Here is a 21682-nt window from a genome sequence, read left to right as displayed (position 1 = left end):
GTAACTTTACCTCATCAAAAAAAAATCCCTAGATTTCCTGAAAAATCCCTAAATCCCTGGAAATTCCGGAAAATCCCTAAATCTAGGAATAAACTCTTAGACATCGGATGGCTGTTGGAAGCATTAGAGTCAACATTTGAAACGCTGCTGCAGAATTTGCCGGGAGTATAATCGAGTGTTGAAAGTCAGTAGAATTGAACAATGTAATAATTGCTTTCCGAAATAAGCGTTATAATAAAAAAACAACGAATCTGAACTGTTAATACTGGAACACACCTTCTGTAAATGTACCTTGCGAGAGATAAGTAAAAAAATAGATGTACTGGAGGAGAAGTGCTTCTCCACAGAGTTTGAAGAAGGAAAAAAAATGCCCAAATTTACTTACTTCAGCATTTTCGGCAAAATCACTGCAATTTCCGAACCTTTTTCTGGCCAGGGGCCAAAATTAAATGATTATGAAGGGCCACTTAGATGTTGTAGATAAAAATAGGACTGTTGAAAAAGTCGCCGTTTTCAATAAATATGTACCCGGAATGGAAGACATCTAGGGGAAAATTGTTACGATTTTCCGATGCAAATATTTTCCTACAATCTATTTTCCTGCGTTTTGGGATTATACGTACTAAGCAGGCTAAGGGCCCGTTCGCCAAAACTAATCGGAACTGTATGAATGAATTGCTCCTTTTAAAAATCAAAACAATATCGAATTGCGATATATTACACAGTTAAGATAGGGCTATGTCCTGTCGTAAGCGGCGACATAAAGTCGATATCATTTCAATAATCGCCCCAATGGCCACGATAGTTGTTAGACGTTTACGGTTTCCCTGGTAACCTTTGTTTGCTATCAGCTGATATCGAGTAAATGACTAGGAAGCTCCAACCCAGTGGTTAAAGCTTCCTTAACCGCGAAAACTTTAAAATTCAAATTTTCAAATTTTGAACGTAAAGTACATTTTTTCCATCACGAGATAAAAGCACAAACAAGTTTTGAATTGTTGACTGTATCACCATGATTCCAAAAATACAATACACAACATAGCATTGACTAACAATAAAACAGTATGCAATAAAATAAAGTCATGACAAGGAACATAGCCGAAAATGGCGCCGATTCCCATCAACCAACGCGCGGTCTCTACAATGTAACATGCTGCATTGATACTCCCCAGCTGGGACCGTCCGGAATAGCAGCTCTAGTGCAAGCACCAGAGCCGCTAAAACGTGAACCGATCGACGCGATTTGAACGACACCGATTCGATCGACAACCGTAAATCTTTAGACAACACCGTCAATCGATAGACAGCACCGTAAATCGATCGAAGTTTTTCGAATCAATGAGGCAAGAAATAGCATTGATCTCGGACCTTACTTTTACAACTTACTTTACACTTACTTTACAACATCCGATTCCAGTGCTTTGTGAGTAGGGAAACTCAACGGAAATGTGGGAGACTTGAACGCAGCGTTAGAAAAGTAAACTATTTGATCAAGTGGCAACTCTCTATTCGTCTAGTCCGGTTGGGCATGATACCCTTGGTAAAAAATATGCTTCTGTAACACTTTTATCAAGAAATATACAAGAAAGCCTGGAGACTTAAACGCAGCGTTACAAAAGTAAGCTATTTCATGCCGTGAAAACTTCCTATTCGTCCAGTTTAGTTGGCCATGATATAGACTTACTGAAAAACATTCTTAAATGCTCAACACCTTTAATGAACCGGGAAATACGTAGTTAAGCTGGAGACTTAAACGCAGCGTTAGAAAAGTAAACTATTTCATGAAGTGGGAACTCCCTAAATATTCGTTCAGTCCAGTTGGCTATGATAGCCATTGTTAGAAACATTTTCTTTTGCAACCTTTCAAATTAATCAATGTGGGGTTTTTAGAGTATGTAGTTTTTAGTAGTATACTATTTGAGGCGAAAAATTAAAAATGAGATAATTTCTTACGCAAAATTTGAAGGTAAAAGAGAAATTTTGACTTCCTCCATGTACCCATCGTGAGCCATTTTTGTCGAGGAAAAACTTTTGTTTTTAGCTCTAGCTGAAGTTTGCAACAAACCCATTCCGATTTCACAACAACGCAACTTTGAAACTGTTAACAGCTTTCACTTCTGAAAAACTTTTGCTCGGTATATGAAGGTCCGCCATTTCTGCTGGCCACATATGAGGAGCTTGGAGGACATTGCGCATTAGTGCAGTTTTTGCGATTTTGAGAAATACATGTTTGAAGTTTCGAAATCACATGGATTCTTACGGCGGGAATAAAGTTCAAACTGACTTCTTGTTGCTTAAAAATTGAAATGAGAACAAATTTTTCACATGATATGAATTAAGACTAGTTTTACTTGAAATCATTATTATCTCAATTTTTCAAAAACTGCACTTACGCGCCTTGTCCTCCTAGCCCCTCATACGTTGTTTTAAAAATATTTCCATCGCAGGGTCAATACCAGTGACGTGGCGTGAATTGCGATACATCGATTGTTATACCATTTAAACCCATGGTAAAGAATCGATTATTAAGGTGTTCGCTGCAAAAACCTTGTTTATCGATCCTTTTCCATTGGTTCAAATGGCCGATCAGTCGATATATCGCAAAGCACGCCACGCCACTGCTCAATACCGTCCAAACGAGGAAAGAATGAGTGTCATTGCGCAATCAAAGAACGCCTAAGTAGGAAAAACGGAAGAAAGAAGGAAAGACGGGAAACAAATGCAGCAGTGGCAGGTGCGAATGATCGATCTATCGATTCCTCATTTGAAGCTACGGTATAAAGAATCGATTATTCAGGTGTTTAGTGCGAACATATTTTTATCGATTCTTTTCGTAAGTTTAAAAGGCAGATCAATCGATATATCGCAAAGCACCGCGCGCCGCTGAAATAAGAAATAAAGTCAAAGGACTAGGGAAAATATGTCGGGACGAGACAAAAGACCTACAATGACTACTTACAAAAAAATGAGAAAGAAGAGACATTCCAGCCCACGGATGCAAGTCCTGCGCGTTTAACGCCCACGGCCACCGGCGCCAACCTGCAAAATTTTTCAAGCTCAATCGTCAGAGAAAAGCGAGGATTTTCCACAAGACTTGGCAGCAGTGAAAATTACGTTGTCAGATTTTTAATAATTTTCAATATTTTAAATATACAGGGTGATCTAGAATTAAAAGTTCGATCCCAGATAAGACAAAAAAATTAGCCAATATTTAAACAATATTGTTTTGATATTTATGCAAACATTGGGCGAATATTGGTTAAATATTGGGCCAATGTTAAAAATGTACACCATATTTCCTTTTGGCATAAATAATGTGCCATTACTTTAAAATACTGTGAAATACTGTGCCAATACTGTGAAAATATTTTTATAATATTTTGGGTAAACATATTATTTTTAAAAATACTAAATAAAGAGTTTTTAAATATTTTTTAAAAAAATAATTTTGATTAAAATACTACCAAAATATTGTAAAAATATAATGATTTATCTGAGATGGTCGCGGGGGTCAGTTTTACACCTTTAAAAATGATTAGTTTTCTGAGAACTTTAAGATATTAAATCTACCCTAAATAAAAAAGAAAAATAAAAAGGGTTGAATTATTTTTAGAGGATCGTTGCATGGTTAAAATGACCTCAAGTGTAAACAAAACCAGATTTGTGTGTGAAAATATGCCTCAAAATTAGTTTCAAAGAAGGGTAACATTTCAGAATTGTCCAGGGCTTCTCCTGGGAAGGGGAGGGCAGGCTACTTCCAGAATTTTACTCTAGCTACGCATATGCTGTAATCGGACGTATTTCTACCAAACAGAACTATGTGCGGGTCGGAAAGATGGATAAGAAACAATGTACAAGTGGGCTTGATTTCTTTTGAAGAATTGGAAAATGCGGATTTCAAATTCACAAAAAGGAACTATGTGCCAACAGTATGTGGGACTCATGAGCCGTGGGCATGTAAGGAGAGCGTGGTGGACACTTGGGCAGGGCTCATAAGTGCTAGACTCGGATAAATCGGATCGTCGTCTCCGTTGTTGCATATGACGTCACTGGCGCTTTATAGTTCCCGCTCATTCCTATGGCCCTCGACTAACGAGCACACCCCATATTTCCCCCTGCACATAGTTCTGTTCGGTAGAAATAGTCCGATAGTCCAATATCCAGGTCCCTTCTGGGAAAGGAAAGGGCACGCCTCTCCCGAGTATTTGCTCTAACTACGCCTATGCTGTAATGGAGATGTTGCATGTGTGAGGAAGTTGCGATTTGACTGTTGATTCTAATGTAAAAGTTCGCGAGAAAACACGATGGTGCCACTGGTTTTCTCTGAAATCAGCTCCCAAGCTCAAAAAAAGCTCTCAAGTTGAGGCCAAAATGGAGGGGATATCCCACGCTATCCTGAGAGTCCACCTCTACATCAAGACAAACTCTCCATGCAAAGATAGGGAGCAAATACATTGACAGGGCTGCCACTTAATTTGGGGGCTCCAAAACTGAAGACAGGGCAACCCTGCTAATGTATTTGCTCCCTATCTTTGCATGGAGAGTTTGTCTTGATGTAGAGGTGGACTCTCAGGATAGCGTGGGATATCCCCTCCATTTTGGCCTCAACTTGAGAGCTTTTTTTGAGCTTGGGAGTTGATTTCAGAGAAAACCAGTGGCACCATCGTGTTTCTCGCGAACTTTTACACAAGAATCCATAGTCAAATCGCAAATTCCTCACACATGCAACATCTCCAATTGGACGTCCCATCAGGTCCAGTTACACGATCAAATTGAGCCATCAAATTGGGCCTCTCATTGGTCGCATCCTCACCTCAGGTCTTTTTCTACCAATCAGAGCTTCAGTTTGATGGCTTAATTTGATCGGGTAACTGAACCTTTCCATTAATAAGATCGCTCCATAATCTCTTGGCTCCTTCGTCGAACGTCACGTCCATCAATTTCAATAATCAGCCGGCTGATTCACCCCGTAGTGGAAGCGGATCGCGGAGGTTTTTAAAAGAGGATGAGGCAGCGTGGCGGCGGGCGAGAGGTAGACGAGTCTCCATGTTGCCGCGGAGCCGGACGAGGTATGATTTAAAATTCAAGACGGGTGATACTTGACAAGAGAACATAATTAAGAGGGCATCGGCGAGGAAAAACTGGTCGCTGGGAGGAGACGCTCATTTGCGCGCGTGTGCTTACATCACAATTACGCGGCGGGGACTCAAGTGTTCGCCGTTGAGTGTTGATTGGTGAGCCGGTGACCGGTGGAGCCGCGGACACGCCGCGCCGCGGGCCGCAGCCGCAATGCAGGATGCATTGCGACCTGTCTCGGGTTTACGCGGCCAATAGGCTAGCTCTGGCTCTTTCGCGTTGGGTTTCAATTAGGGCCCTCCAGCGGGTTGATTCTTGGGTTGGTGGGAGAAGCTATAGATAAAGAAGACCAGAGGGATATGGAGGGATCCTATGGAGATGTTGCATGTGTGAGGGATTTGCGATATGCTTGTTGATTCTCATGTAAAAGTTCGCGAGAAACACGATGGTGCCACTGGTTTTCTCTGAAATCATCTCCCAAGCTCAAACAAAGCTCTCAACTTGAGGTCAAAATGGAGGGGATATCCCGCCTACCCTGAGAGTCCACCTCTACATCAAAACAAACTCTCCATGCAAATACATTGACAGGGCTGCCACCTTGTCTGGGGACTCCAAAACTGAAAACACGGCAACCCTGCTAATGTATTTGCTCCCTATCTTTGCATGGAGAGTTCGTTTTGATGTAGAGGTGGACTCTCAGGGTAGGGTGGGATATCCCCTCCATTTTGGCCTCACTTTGAGAGCTTTATTTGAGCTGGGGAGATGATTTCAGAGAAAACCAGTGGCACCATCGTGTTTATCGCGAACTTTTACATAAGAATCAATGGGCAAATCGTTGTGGAAGCGCATGGGTGCAATATACAAAGGAGGTAGGTAATAGACCGACTGATGACAAACCACGAAGGACCTAAAGTTAGTCCATCATTTTCAACCACTGTAAAAATTAAAACAATAAAATGACAATGCAACTGACCGAGGTAGGAATCAGTGCTAACTGAAAAACCGAGCAAAGATGGACAGAGGGGCACTATCACCTCCTTGATAATAGGCTCACCTCTACACCCACCATGGAGTATTTTTAGAGGCTCTTCTCCACCACAGAAAAACAGGTGATAGGATGAGCTCAATCCATCTATGTCAGCCCTAAAGTTGCATATGTGTGCATGGAGGTAGGTAGTAAACTAACTGATGACAACCACGAAAGACCCCATAGTTACTCCATCATTTTCTCCCATATTCTATTAGAACCGCGCATTTCAATCAATAGAAACGTTCCCTATGTCATCTTTGTCTATAAAATTAAATAATCAGTCCGCAGTGGATTGATTGTTGGAATTGATGGGCAAAGTGTTAGACGAAAAAGACACAAAATGGAGCGATCTGTTTAAAAAGGCATAGGCGAATCAAAGGAGGGGGGGCGAAGAGGGGCGTACGGGACGTAATATTCCCGTTTGCAGGATAAAAAGGAAGACGAAAAATGGAAGAAAGAAAGTACAAAGGAACGGAGGATGGAAGAAGGATGGATATTTGGTAATTATCCGAGACAAATTTTCTCGAATTGCATATCAGATTCTTCAAAATTTTGAAAATTTTCAGGGGGAAGCCTCTCGGAACCCCCTACCGCCTCCCCCGCGTTCAAAGGGTCTAGATCCGCCTATGAAAAAATGAGGTGAAAATAGAGTAACCGACGGCAACCCACGAGAGACCGAGAGACCTCATAAGGCGAATTTCCGCGGTCAGGTAGGGCCAACTTTTTTAACCAGATTGACTAGACAAAGATTTGAACAATGAGAGATGAGTTGACAAAATCTGAATTTTCTTTCAAATTTTTCGCGACGGCTGAAACAATACGAACGGAACGGATCGTTTTCTTCTGTCTCGGGTGCTTGAATAAGGGAAAATTATTTGTAGACCCTCATTTCACTTACCTTGCCAAAACTCGCCCAGTTAAGTGCTCACCCCGATATTCAGCAGTCAGCAGTCATCGTTGGATAATTTGTTTTTATTTTAAGCTCAACAAGTTGCTTACCCATGATCGTGAAGCAAAACGAAGCGTTAATTTTTGAACTCAACTTTTGCGTCACCCAATGGAGATGTGGCGTGTGTGAGGAATTTGCGATTTGACTGTTGATTCCCATGTAAAAGTTCGCAAGAACACGATGGTGCCTCTGGTTTTCCCAAAATTGAACTCGCAATTCTGTCGTCAGGAGAAAAAGCTCTCACTTACGAATTTTAACAAAGAAATTCAACGTATAAAGCCGTGGTCATTTTAAGAGAAAATATCGCATGCAGATAGGATAGCAAACTGCATCGAATGCGATATTTTGCTCTCTAAAAAAACCACGCCTTATACTTACGTTGAATTTCTTTGTTAAGATTGGTAAGTGAGTGCTCTAGTCTCCTGACAACAGAATTGCGATCTCAAATTGAGAGCAATATTGAGCTGAGTAGCTTAAAAAATGAACCATTGATGCGATACCATCGTGTTCTCGCGAACTGTTACATAAGAGTCAACAGTCCAATCGCAAATTCCTCACACATGCAACATCTCCATTAAATTCATTGGCCTGGCGTGCTTTGCAATATATCGATTGATCTACCATTTAAACGTATGGAAAAGTATCGATAAACAAGGTGTCTGCAACGAACACCTTAATAATCGATCTTTTACCATGGCTTTATATTGGGAAATATCGATGATCGATCACTGACGCCTCGCCGCTGTTGCATTACTTCAATTAATTTCTAGTACAGGGTTTCTGTTACATATTGACTCTGCACCTAATCGACGATTACCTGATTGTGCTGACTCCTCATCATGCAGCAGTTTTCGATTTGTTCTGATCCGGACGACTCCGTCAGAATAAAGACAGAGGTCCCGCCAACTTCAATTTGCCTGAACGAACACGAAATGGCTCAGCAGAAAAACCGCAATTCAATAAGTTATTTCCATAAGATGACCTCTCCGTTTTTGTGAGAGCCTTGCAGTGCATAAGAATACTCGCAAAATAGGGTCCATTGAACAATGGACTTGTTCTTTTTTGGAATCAACGGATTAAATCATAATCAACTCCTTCGGTTTAAGTGGACCATTTCCAAGATGACCCATGATTCCGTACTTCCGTCACCAGTGGCGTGGCGTGCTTTGCGATATATCGATTGTTATGTCATTTAAGCCTGTGGTAAAGAATCGATTATTAAGGTGTTCGCTGCGAACACTCTGTCTATCGATCCTTTTCCATAGGTTTAAACGGCATAAAAATCGATATATCGCAATTCACGCCACGCCACTGTCAATCACCAGCTTTGTAACAGTTGAGGGTCACTGAGTCCGCGGGCGATTCGATACTATCGAACCTTTCGATTATTTCCTCGTTCTCCCGCAAAAGACCGCAACTGCATTTCAATGTTGCCAAATTTTCCCTCACAAATTGTATTTTTACCAGGATAATCTTGGGCATTTTCCCTGAAAATTTCACCGATTTTTCCTCCGATCTCGCGCAAAAATCAGAAAAATTTCGGTGAAAAATCGCCGAGGTACATTCGTGTAAAAAATCGAATTATTTGAGTCAATTTTGAAACCTTGGAATTGAGTTACGTTCCTTCGTCCGGGAAACGACAATTGGACGTATTTCTATCGAACGGAACTATGTGCATTAAGACATGAGCCCTGAGACCTATAAGAATATGTGCATAGCAGGGCTCATGTCATAATGCACATAGTTCTGTTCGATTGAAATACGTCCAATTTGAGTCGCAGAGGCAGGGTATCGGGAAAAATACCGGAAAGCGCGACAGGAGGTGGGGGGGGCTGATTGAAAAGGGGATTTCCCACCAACTTTAAAGCGCGTCCGGAGGAGTGAGAGGTGGGGGCGATGGTCGTGGAAAATGAACTCATCACCTGACTATGCCTTGTCGTCTGCATTCGTAACGCCCCTGAGGCTTCACTCCTGAGCTCTTCATCAGGACTCCTTCCGATGTTGCCGGATGTGGGAGTAGATTACGGGAAAATATTGATATTTTTCCCCCGCCGGTGAAGATTTTTAGAATGAGGTTTTCATACGTTTCCCGACCAAAGGACACTAAACACGGTAGGCTAAAAGCAAGACATGAAGTTTCTTTTACGAACACCTGAAACTAAATTGGCTAGAGGATTGGCGGCGAAATCGGACCAGTTTGATAATTCAAATGTAGTGGGAACTAAATAAAGATTGCGGAAACAAACGTATTCTAGGTTGATTTTATGCCAAATTCACTTGCCCATTTCATATTTTTTAATTCTAGGTTACGTTTTAAGGTCCGTAAGTACGAAAGTCGATTTAGATTTCTTTAGTGTCCGCATTTAACGGTCATGACACGGAAATTACCTTTCTAGTTACGGTTAGGACCTACATCGTCACCTCCGGCCAAAGTATCACAAGCACCATGCGACGTTTAAAAATTCCGCCGCCATTTATTTTACAGAGCATGTCAACGAAGCTGACGTTTCACTGAGTTTTCGTTGTGCTGCCGATAAAAGTCAGTGAAATATTCAAACAGATCGCAACCACAACTTTCTGTACAAAATAAATCGTCGATTTTAACGTCGCATGGAGCTTATGATACTTTGCTGGGAGGTCCGATGTGGAGAGAGTGCGGACCATAGGGGAAACAAGAGCCCCAGTATATATTGCTGGCCGGGTGGCACGATGGCACCCTTTACTTTAACGAGTCGTCTCTGATTGGCCAATTCGTGTGGTGCCCCATCTCTGGGCCCTTTTGGAAAATAACAGGGGTTCATTTTCCATCGACAATATCTAGAGGAAGAGGACAATATTATGGGTCGGGGATTTTAGAATCAATTCTTCTGATTTTTTTGAAGAGATTGGCTTTCATACTGGCAGCTTTGACGACACATCCAACCCACCTCCGGAGGTGTGTCGAAAAGTGGATGTAAACGTTGGCCAAAATTAATCAAGTGACTGAATTTTAGCCGCAAAAAATGACTTCAGTCGAGCGAGCGATATTCTCCTCTGGGTTTCAACCCTGCCGAGCTGGTTAAAAAAGTTGACCCAATCTTCTCGGGAAAATTCGCCTTTAGTCGGATACTGGTCAGTTCGAAAACGACCCATCACGCTTTTCCAACAACCGACAAAGAGGCATCAATCAGGAACTTTCGAGACGCGACAACAGCGCTCCCTGGCGGCTGTCCCGCGCGCTACCTTGGGATAGGCCCGTCTTCCCTGGACCATAAAACCGGGGAGTTAATCAGAAGACTGGCGAGTACAAAGAGCTTTTCCCGTCGGCCGACGCTGCACCACTGCCGTGCTAAGGAAAAACGCCGTATGAACATTACAGAGTTGCCAAATTTCCTCGGATAAAACACGTATTTTTAAGGAAAGTTACTCATATTTTTCCTTGAAATTTTCAGATAGTTTAGATTATATTGCGTTCAAAATTGTTCGAAAATTGGGAGGAAAAATATTCACATATTTTATTGAAAATTCGTATATTATCTAAAGAAATTTGGCAACGCCTGAAGGTTTATACGGCGTTTTTCCTCAGGACGGCAGACCACTCCATCCACCGACGACTTGCAGCTCCAGAACAATTTGTGTGTACACAGCCATGACAGAGGTAATGAAATTACGTCGGTTAACCGGGAGGACGGGGGAAGTCGGGGAGGGGCGGGGGAGGTGCAGGGAGGTGCAGGGGGCGGGGGGGGGTGAAGGGGAGGGTCCGTGGCCCCGCAAAGCGTGACAAGTGTTACATTATCCTGAGTGAGGAGAGCTCATCTAATTAGTTCGGGGTATAATAATGTCACTAAACTTCGTCAACTCAACACTCGAAGCGTTGCCATGCCGAAGTGGAAACGGAACTCGTTAACCGAGGGGGATTCCATTCACATGGAAACAGGGGCTTCATCTATATCGACCCACGGAGCAGAATTTCAAGATTGATAGTGATGAAGAAGCTATTTATGGTAAATTTATCGCTAATTAATCGCTATGAGATCACCAATCTTGACAACTATTTTTGACTACTTTCATCATCCAATTTTTGACTTTCAAATAGCCTCGCTGGAAAAAAAAACACATTGGATCTAGAATCCAGACTTTTGAAAACATTGACAAGAAAAAGGACTCTTGGTTCAATTAGATTTAAGCTTAAATCAAAAGGAAATCCGCTCAAATTAAGAGGCTTGGTTCTTGATTTAAACTTAAATCTGATGGAATCAAGAGTATTTTTTCTTGTCGATGTTTTTAAGAGTCTGGACTCTAGATCCAATGTGTTTTTTTCCAGAGCTCTTAATTTTAATTTATTACTATCAAATACCTATTTTTGAAAACTCTAATGCATGGATAGGGGCGTAACGTTGAATAGTGTGGAGGCCCTGAAAGCGGCAATTTTCTTCATTTTCTCCATATCCTACTCCTGTTTTGTCTTCTTCCTTTCCTTCTGTTTTTCGTATGTATATCCCTGTACTTCTTATATCTTGTATTCTGCCTCTTCCCATCCTTCCTTGTTCTTTTTCCAGCATTTCATCCATCTTCCTTTTCTTCTTTTTCTTCATCTCCATCTTCCTCTACTTCCTCTCCGGGCTGTACAGGTACGTTCAACGATGGTGTATGAATAATTGTTATATTTGGTACAGTTTGTCAACACTGGTCCCGACGTTCCTGGTTTTTTGTTCACCCTCCGGTGGTGGCGGTCCCTTTAGAAAATTGTTTCTCTGTGGAGCTCTTCCGTCTTTTCTATGAAAGTGATTTTTTCATGTGCCTGTTTAAGTTGAGTTGACGTTCAAAAAACCGTGTCGATTTGGTCAAATTTTGAGCAGACATTGAGGTTAATCTATATAAAAAAAAAATTGCCTTTGCCTGTGATTTTTTTTCAATGATGTCAAGAGCTTGTCAAGTGCTGAGGTACGTTGCTTGTATTAATAAAACAAAAGAAAACAAACACGATATGGGAATAGAGCAAAGGAAAGAATGACGGCGCAGAGATACAACTATTCGTACTTGATGGGTGTCCGTATTGCATGTGTAAAATTGAAGGCGCGATGGGGCGAGGCGTGAACTCACAATGTTCCGCTCTATGTTGCTAGAGATGTCGTCAGATAAGTTGACATTTGTTTACTTCCGGTTTGCAAGCGCAGCTGACGAATTTAGGCCTCTCTACAGACCGTCGTTCGCTACTATCCACCTTAAAAACATCCGTCTCATGATCGTCTCGTGAAAAAAGAACTTATCAGTTATGATCCGCGACTTTTATGTGGTTGTGATTTCTGTGCGGCTAAAAATGTATGCGTTACAAGGTTTGAAAGTATTAAAACACCTATAAAAGCTTGTGTTCTTGCTTCTGCGAGAGTCGGATGTTTTTATGTAGATATTAGTGACGCGAAAACGTTTACTAATCGGAAGGAAACAAATACCAACTTATCTAACGACACCTACAGTGTGGTATCGCTCTTGTTCGGGAGGAAGGTTAAAAATAGTGTATTTCCTTCGGAAAATACACTAAAAACGAAGCCTCTATTACGTTTCTCCGATCCTCGGCTGTATTGTTTAAGCAGCCCTTGAAGCACCACCGCAAATAAAACAAATGGAAACAAACACAATTTGGAAATAAAGCAAAGTAAAGGAGGCGCTTTGATGACGGCGCAGAGATACAACTATTCGTACTTGATGGATGTCCATGTTGCATGTGCAAAATTGAAGGCGCGATGGCGCGATGCGTAAACTCCTAATCATCCGCTCTCTGCTACCAATTAGGTGTCGGTTAGATTCGGGAAAAAATTTTAAAAACGGAGACGGATTACATCTCTCCTATCTTTGGCTGCGTTGCTCACATAGTCTGTGAGGCTTCACTTCAAACAAATCTGCAATTAATATAAAAATTCGACAAACCTATGAAAAAGAAAGTGTTCCATTATCCTTGAAAGAAGGAGCCAGCTTTTTGCCCATCTATGCATGATGCAAAACTAACAATACATGAACAAAAAACAAAACCATTAACATGCCATTACCGGGTTGTCTTACTTTTTCCTTCATAATCAACAAAGCCATACTTCCAATGTTGAGTGATGGAGCTGTAGACATAGAAGAATCCCTCATTTTCTCTCTATTCTTCCTCTTATTCTCCTCCTCCTACTTCTCGTCCCTCCTCCTAAACCGAAAAAAAAAAATTGTCAAAAAAATTAAAAAGTAAAAGTAAAAAGTAAGTTGTAAAATTGTTCAAAGGGACTCCATGGTTTGATTATCCAAATCATAACGTTTAATTAAAGACTCCAATGTTAAGTAAACCATTATAAACACAACAAACACCAAAATTATTAAAATAGTCAAAAACGAAAAATCATAAAAAAATGTTATTTGTTCTATTGTAAAACTAGCACTATTTTGAAATCTTACATTACTAATTGTTGCATTACTCTTTCATTACATTACTTATCATTTTAATTGTGTTAATGAACTAAATTAAATTGAAAAAAAAAAAAACTTGTAAGAAACAACATAGCGTGTAAAGGCAAGACTTTCTTCTTCAATTTAATTTCAATTTCTGTTGCATCCTGATGGGGCACATTTTAGGAGTCTTGCGATCTGAGTATCAGGCTAAGTTTAACCAAGTAAATATGACATCCTTGTTGAGACCGGTGCATGCGTCTCCGTCTCCTATACGGAACGCATAAATCGCGGTGCAGTTTATCAAAATCGTTGCAACAGATACCGGAAGTATCACAAGATCATTTTGCCGCCTGCCAGCGCCAGCCACAGACACAAGCCGCAGAGGGGACTTGTGTATCCTCGCCGCTATTATTCACGCCTCTGAACGGGAGTGTTGCCGTTTTGGGGGTGAAAATTTACAAATTAACAAAGGATCGCGTCGGTTAATTAAAGTGGAACCTTGCAGTTATCCCCTAGCGTGGCACGACTAAAAATAAAGGGGAAGCAGTTATGGTTGAAAATCTTGAATAGACAACTATTGCAGCACTTGGGATGCTTTCTGGCCTACCTCAAAAATAGGCTGAGCAATAAAAAGAGCTGTTTCTCAAAATGCTCAAAAATCAGAAGGCATCGGAATCTGAAAGGCGTTTTTCTCAGCGGCATTAGCATGAGCCTGGACCAAAATATGAATAACAGGGTCCGTAAATGCAATCCGTGACAGAAAGTCAAATATACTCCTACTTTCACAACCTGCGTAAGTAATATTATTTTTCTGAGCCTCTCGCTTCAAAAACGATCCTACGACACAGGTGAGAATTTCGTGAAACAAGTCGTTCCATCCAACCCTTGCGAACTATAGGATGCTATCTCGATATTCACCGAGTTTCATGTTGAGTAACCAGTGCAAATGTGCGTCACACCGACTGATGAAAGCAAGGTGGAAGAAACCAAAGGCGTCACTACCGCGGTGGATGATGTCATAAACCGCGTTTTTCAAAGGGCGATATCTCGGTTAATATTGAACGTAGAGAGTTGATGTGTGGACGGATCTCATTATTTTCTGCTGACCTACGAGATATCTACGCTCACCGCGATTTTCATCATGTGGGGAATTTTATTTCATTTTTGGCTCAACAAGTTGCTCATCAACGATCATCGGACGAAATTAACGGATCCAGCGATTTGGCAACATTGTCTTGTCTCCATTTAAACCTATGGAAACGTATCGATTTTTGGGGAGCCAGGTACTCCGACAAGAATCGATCATTCAGCATAGGTTTAAATGGAGCAAATCCGGTGTCGCCAAATTGCTGGATCAACCTCTGCTCGATTACATTGCTTGAATTGTCAGCGCGGGGTCTCTGAAATATATTGTCGCTGGTAAGGACATCGAGATTGAAGAGGGGAAACGAAAAAAAAAGGAATTTATGGGAATCGCGGTTAGGTCAGGTTAACATTAATTACTGTTCCGAGGAACAAGTTGTTAAAAATTTTACGTATTCCACGACGCGATTCGAGATTTGAGATTCGATGCGTCCGCGCAGATAAAGCAAACGGCTGCGACGGAGCCGTACGTCAGGCTTTGTGACACATAAAATACTCGAAAGAACAAATGGACTATTTCTGTCAAACGGAACTAAGTGCATTATGACGTGAGCCCTGTTATTCATGTATGCTTATGAGTCTCAGGGCTCATGTCTTAATGCACATAGTTCTGTTTGATAGAAATACGTCCAAATGAAATTATAAAGTCGTCGCTGGACGAACGAGGGGGAGGGGGGCGCATTCCTGGCGAGTGGGTAATTTGACGTGGATATTTATTATTTTATTTGAAGAAAGCAGGAGGAGACAACAATCAACGAAAACAAAAGCACGCGGGAGCAGGCCCCCGAAGGCAACGTTGCCTGATTTCCAGGGAAAAATTGATCTAATTACCAGTTTTCCTGGTGATTAATACAATTGGAGCGGGACTTTCGGATGATTTTATTGTGTCCATATGTTTATGATGTTGAAACTGGGAGCTTTTTGTGGTGGGTCATGTAGGAGAGGTGCTTCATCAACACTGGAAAAAAAACACATAAGATCTAGAGTCCAGACTCTTAAAAACATCGACAAGAAAAAATACTCTTAATTCAATCGGATTTTTGCTTGAATCAAAACGAAATCCGCTTACATTAAGAGACTAGGTTCTTGATTTAAGCTAGATTCTGATTGAATCAAGAGTACTTTTTCTTGTGGATGTTTTTAAGAGTCTGGACTCAAGATCCAATGTGTTTTTTTTCCAGTGAAGGGTGTCTGGGGGGTACAATAAGACACCCAATCGGAGGGGGTCTAAATGTTTCCAGCAGCTTCAAAAAAGGGAGTTCGGAGGGACTTTTTTTAACAGAATAAAGATTATAGATAGGCCTTTGGTCTTTGCGTTTATTTCCTTGTTATTCTGCCAATGATGCAGTTGCGCTGGTCACATAATCGTGTTTTGATGCTTGATTCTCGTAGGTCAGCCAAAAATAATAAGATCCGTCCACACATCAACTCTCTGCGTTCACTATTAGCCTAGATATCGCCCTTTGAAAAACGCGGTTTATGACGTCAGCCACCGTGGTAGTGCCGTCTTTGGTTTCTTCCACCTTGCCTCCATCAGTCGGTGTGACGCACGTTTGCAATGGTTACTCAACGTGAAACTCGGATGATAGCAAAGTGGAAGAAACCAAGGATGTCACTACCGTAAAACAGAATTTTTCAAAGGGCGATATGCGATATCTCGGTTAATATTGAACGTAGAGAGTTGCTACTTAGACAGCTCTTATTATTTTTAACTGATCTACAAGAATCAAAGCATCACATCACGATTCTGTGACCAGCGCAACTGAGCCATTGAAGGTGCTAATTTTACTTGTTTACGGCACGTGGATTATCTCACTCTATGACGGTTTGTACAGTAAGTTTATGTTCGCCGTATTTTCAATGATTCTACCGTACGTACACTGAAAAAAAATTCTCGGCGTTTTTATCAAGGTCCGTTGGTAACTTTACCATCTCACTTTTTTTACCAATTATTGGTAATTTTACCAAGACAGACTGGTACGCTTACCTAAAAACCGGTATTTTTACTGTTTTTCTCAGGTAAGAATACCACTTTTATTGGTAATCAATTCCCGGTAACTTTGCCATTTTATCTCGGTAATTCTACCACAGTCGATAAAAGATATTGGCGTTTTTACCAAGGTCCAGTAAAATTACCGAGAAAGTTCAATAATTTTACCGAGATTTCTCGGTAAAATTACCAATTCCATAAATGATAATTTTACTAAGAAAAAACTGGGATCAAATGGAACCCTGAATTCTTGGTAATTTTACCCTTATCTTAGTAAATATACCGAGATTTTTTATTTGTATGACAATCTGTCCAGTAAGTTTATTATGCTCGCCGTATTTTCAGTGATTCTACCGTACGTACGGTAATTTTTCCACACTGTTTTAAAATACATTGTCTCTGCTCGTCCGGCAACATGCGGAACCGGAGCCATTGTTTAACAGTAAATCCGAGGGCTATATCGGGTCCAAGATCAGTCAGAGGCCGATTGTGAGATGGAACCTGCCGGGAACGGCCTTTCCGACGCTTGAGTCGAGAACCGCTTTGTCGGCGGCCACCGCTCCTCCGGCAGCCGACCTCCACCAACCACCGTCGCGCTTCGCGAGGGATCGATCTAGCTTCCATTCAACCCGTGGAAAAAGATCGATTATCAAGAGATCGATTCTTAATCATAGCTTCAAATAGGCTAACATCGATAGCAGATGATTCACGCCAGCCACTGCGCCACCAGCCGCGGACCACCGAAAGATCACCGATGACCAACCGAGTCTCACCGGTGCGACATCGCGACCGCCATCTCTGTGACAGCCCCGCGACTCTTTTTTTATCACCTCTCCGCTCGATTTTAATGGCCTCTCCGGCTAATTGGCCTATCCGTGCACGGGTAGATGGGTGTCCTCACGTCTCATCGGGTGGTTACCGTCCGTCGTTTATGAATTCTTCCAGCGGCTGTCACCATTGGCTCTGAGGGATGTAACGAGCAGGAAATGGTTTCTAAATAGTTTGTTAACGAGCAAGAGAGCGGGTGATGAAGCACGGGGTGTAACTATTTTTTAGACTCTTTGAACCAGCGAGCCAATGAAAACGGTGCTGTTGTGTAAAATGTCACCCTCTCCTGCCGATTTCCAGCCTGAAAAGGTGTTTATCGGTTGTCCAAAACGCCACACTGGAAAAAAGAACACATTCGATCTAGAGTCCGACTCTTAAAAACATCGACAAGAAAAAATACTCTTGATTCAATCAGATTTAAGCTTAGATCAAGAACCAAGCCTCTTAATTTGAGCGGATTTCCTTTTGATTTAAACTTAAATCTGATTCAATCAAGAGTCTTTTTTTTGTCAATGTTTGTCAATGGCAACTCTCGAATGTTCATACGGCGTTTTTCCTTAGCACGGCAGATAACGTGGAAAACAACTCACCTTTGAATAGAGTCTACAGTATGCAATATGCGATACACACCTCGGAGACTTAAACGCAGTGATAGAAAAGTAAACCAGTCAATAATGTTGGAATGATGTGTGGGTGAGTGTAATGAGCAATATAGGTGATGTTTATCGAAGTGACGCTCAACCTTATCTAAAGTTAAGTGAAATAATGAACGACTATATTAACGCTCAATAATTTCTCTTGATTCAAGGTTAAATCTGATTGAATCGAGAGTCCTTTTACTTGTCAATGTTTTCAAGAGTCTGGACTCTATGTGGATAATTTTAATAGTTTATGAAAAACGGTTATTTTGTAATTCAATGAAATCTCTTTAAGTTTAAAACATCAGTAAAAATACAGTTATTTCTAATTTCTAAAATTAGTATTCTATTTTAAATTATTTACAGATTGAAATTATTGACTTTTGCACTCTCTTCTATATGGCTCTCTTCAGCAATATGGGAAGACTCTATTTAAGAAACTACTTTGAAAGAGACCCTGAGAGCTATTTTCGGTGGTCAATAATGATTTTTCAACCTCGAATCCACCTTCATTATGGTAAGAGCAACAATTTATTCTTAGACTTGATACTCTTCTGTATAGACTTGATACGAGTGCCCAATCCTCTAGAGATCACATTCCTCGGCTCTATCTGGCATCGCAGACTATTGAATCTCCGGAGAAGCTTAACAAGGCTCGGTTACTTAGTAACATTCAGATGACCAGCTCATCAGCCCAATTACCATTTTTTACCATCCGTCGGCAAAGCGCGGACACCTTTTATACCTCTTTCGACGCTTCCAAACACCTATCGCCGATCGGAAACGAACCAAACTCCGTCAAGAAACCGGGTGGCCCCACCCGGTGAGTTCGACCCTCCTCAACACGCTTTTGAGACGAAGGTATGAAATAATCATAGCAATTTCGGTGAATTTTTATGAATGTAGGTTCGGTGTTCTGCCGCGGTAAGCAAGAACGCCGTAAATCCATCAAGATTTTCCCTCGTTTTTTGGAACTTAACACTTCATAAAATATAAACCGTTTTACCCATGCACCTCAAATTTTCAGGTTAGGTTTTTTATGGTATTTATGCAAAAGAATTCTGTAAAAACACTGTCCCAAGGTACGCAAGTTTTTCTCCTATGATACATTGTTTCCAAAAAATGTAAAATGGCGTTTACGTCGTTTTTGCTTTGCACGGCAGTATTGTTCAAAAGTTTTTGGTGCTGACGTCATGGTATAACTCAAGCGCTATGCCACAATTCTTAAAATTGCCAAATATGGTGTCATTTAATACGGTGTTGCAAGGCCGCATTCATAGGCGCTTCGCAAGCAGTTCCTTTCGTGAAATGAACATATTTCTGCTAAACGGAACTATGTGCATTATGACGTGAGCCCTGTTACGCATACATTCTTATGGGTGTCAGGGCTCATATCTCAATGCACATAGTTCCGTTTGGCAGAGATACTTCAATTAATATACCCCCCGCCCTCACCCACATGGTTTATACCGTGATCATAGGATACTTTAGGAGATCCTTGACTTAGCATCATAAAAAAGACAATTTTAGAAAAATCTCGAATATAATTCATTGTTCGTATCTTTTCAATGGATTACAAAAATTAACCTTTAGGAACTATTCAAATACAGAAGAAAAATTTCTACATGTGTTGATAATTTTTTAGTTTTACCTACCTTAAAGTTTGTAAAAATCAAAGTTTTTTTTTTTTTTAAGTGGCTAATCATTGTTATCGCTCGAAAGGGTCTGCTCTCGAAGTTTTATACCTAATGTTGAATTTTACTCAGGTTTAGCTAGAATTCTCTTTTTCGGAATTCATCATAAGAATGTCCTGGCACCTCCTTCGATGGCAGTGGCAAACATAGAAAGGGGCGAGGATGGAAAAGGAAAGAAAGAATGGGAGAATGACGAAGAAATGAATGAAGGAAAAAGATGAAGAGGAAGAAAACGAAGGACAAGATGTTGTCAAGGATCTCTTACGTGTAGCTCCTTAAGCGTAACCTCCCTTAAACGTAACTTCCCTTAAGCGTAACCTCCCTTAAGTGTAACCACCCGTAAGTGTATGTAACCACCCTTAGATGTAAAGCGTATGGGTATGGCTTTAGCTTCCTGAGGAAAGGACTTGCCTAAGAAACACTGAAAAAAAAAATCTCGGTGTATTTACCAAGAAAAGGGTAAAATTACCAAGAATTCAGGGTTCTATTTGATCCCAGTTTTTTCTTGATAAAATTACCATTATGGAATTGGTAATTTTACCGAGAAATCTCGGTAAAATTATTGAACTTTCTCGGTAATTTTACTGGACCTTGGTAAAAACGCCAATATCTTTTATCGACTGTGGTAGAATTACCGAGATAAAATGGCAAAGTTACCGGGAATTGATTACCAATAAAAGTGGTATTCTTACCTGAGAAAAACAGTAAAAATACCGGTTTTTAGGTAAGCGTACCAGTCTGTCTTGGTAAAATTACCAATAATTGGTAAAAAAAGTGAGATGGTAAAGGTACCAACGGACCGTGGTAAAAACGCCGAGAATTTTTTTTCAGTGTAGTCGGCAATAGTACGTCTTAAAAGAACGTACTTCTTATTGGACAGGTTTGAAAAGGTAAGCGTACCAGTCTGTCTTGGTAAAATTACCAATAATTGGTAAAAAAAAGTGAGATGGTAAAGGTACTAACGGACCTTAGTAAAAACGCCGAGAATTTTATTTCAGTGAAGGACTACGAATACGGCCATGAGAGAGAAAAAGAACTGCAAAAGACGGCAACGAAGACCCCACTAAGCCCCGAAAAGCAATTCCAGAATTGACAATTCGCCACAGTGCCGTATCACGATAAATCCAACCAATTTAGGAACACTTCTAATTAAATCATTATCCGTCCGCGATGATGATCCCAATCATGCGCGAACAAGCCACAACAAATTTATATCCCTCGTCACAATCCCCCCGTCGCCCCCCGCTAACCCCCCTTCCCCCTCCGCCAACCCTTTTACCACTAATCCCCCTAGCACCGTGGGTCCAGCACCGGCGGCCCATTCACAGCCCGACTCGTCGTAAAAATCACGGGAGGGGGGTGGGGGGAGGCAGCGCCTATACTTCCATCGGATTCGAGACACGTAAAAACACGAGGGGGGGGGGGGGTGGCGGCGGCGGGAAAACACCTTAATAACTGAATCTGAAAACACCGATGGTCGTAAAAAACAGGTTACCGAAAGAGCGGCGATGCCGGACTTGTCCGGGAAACACTTAGGTTTCTTGAGTCTTTACCTGAGACATCGCACAGAGAGAAACAACACAAAAGTTCGGTCGATACGGAAAGAAAATAACAAAATAAACCCAGACTTCGGTTGACGATTTCGATAGAAAATGCCAGCTAGTTCTCTTGAAGTGATATAATGTAAAACGAGAGGTTAATGCCAACGACCCAATCGGAGGCATGCGTTTTCCCAGTCTCTCCATTGTTTTCTGCGCTAAATTCATCGCAAAAAGTACCTGACGTAACGCGAAATTTGTGTTAGTTCGTGTTTCACTTCCTATATTAACCAAAAGTGACAGAAAAACACAAATATTGTTATCAGTGTAACCTTGCAATTACAAGGACACCAATGAGGGAGACTAGGTTTAGGAGTGTTCGGCAAATCCA

Source organism: Bemisia tabaci, chromosome 9 (genome assembly GCF_918797505.1).
Source record: "Bemisia tabaci chromosome 9, PGI_BMITA_v3".
Taxonomy (NCBI): domain Eukaryota; kingdom Metazoa; phylum Arthropoda; class Insecta; order Hemiptera; family Aleyrodidae; genus Bemisia; species Bemisia tabaci.
This window is presented reverse-complemented; position numbering follows the sequence as displayed.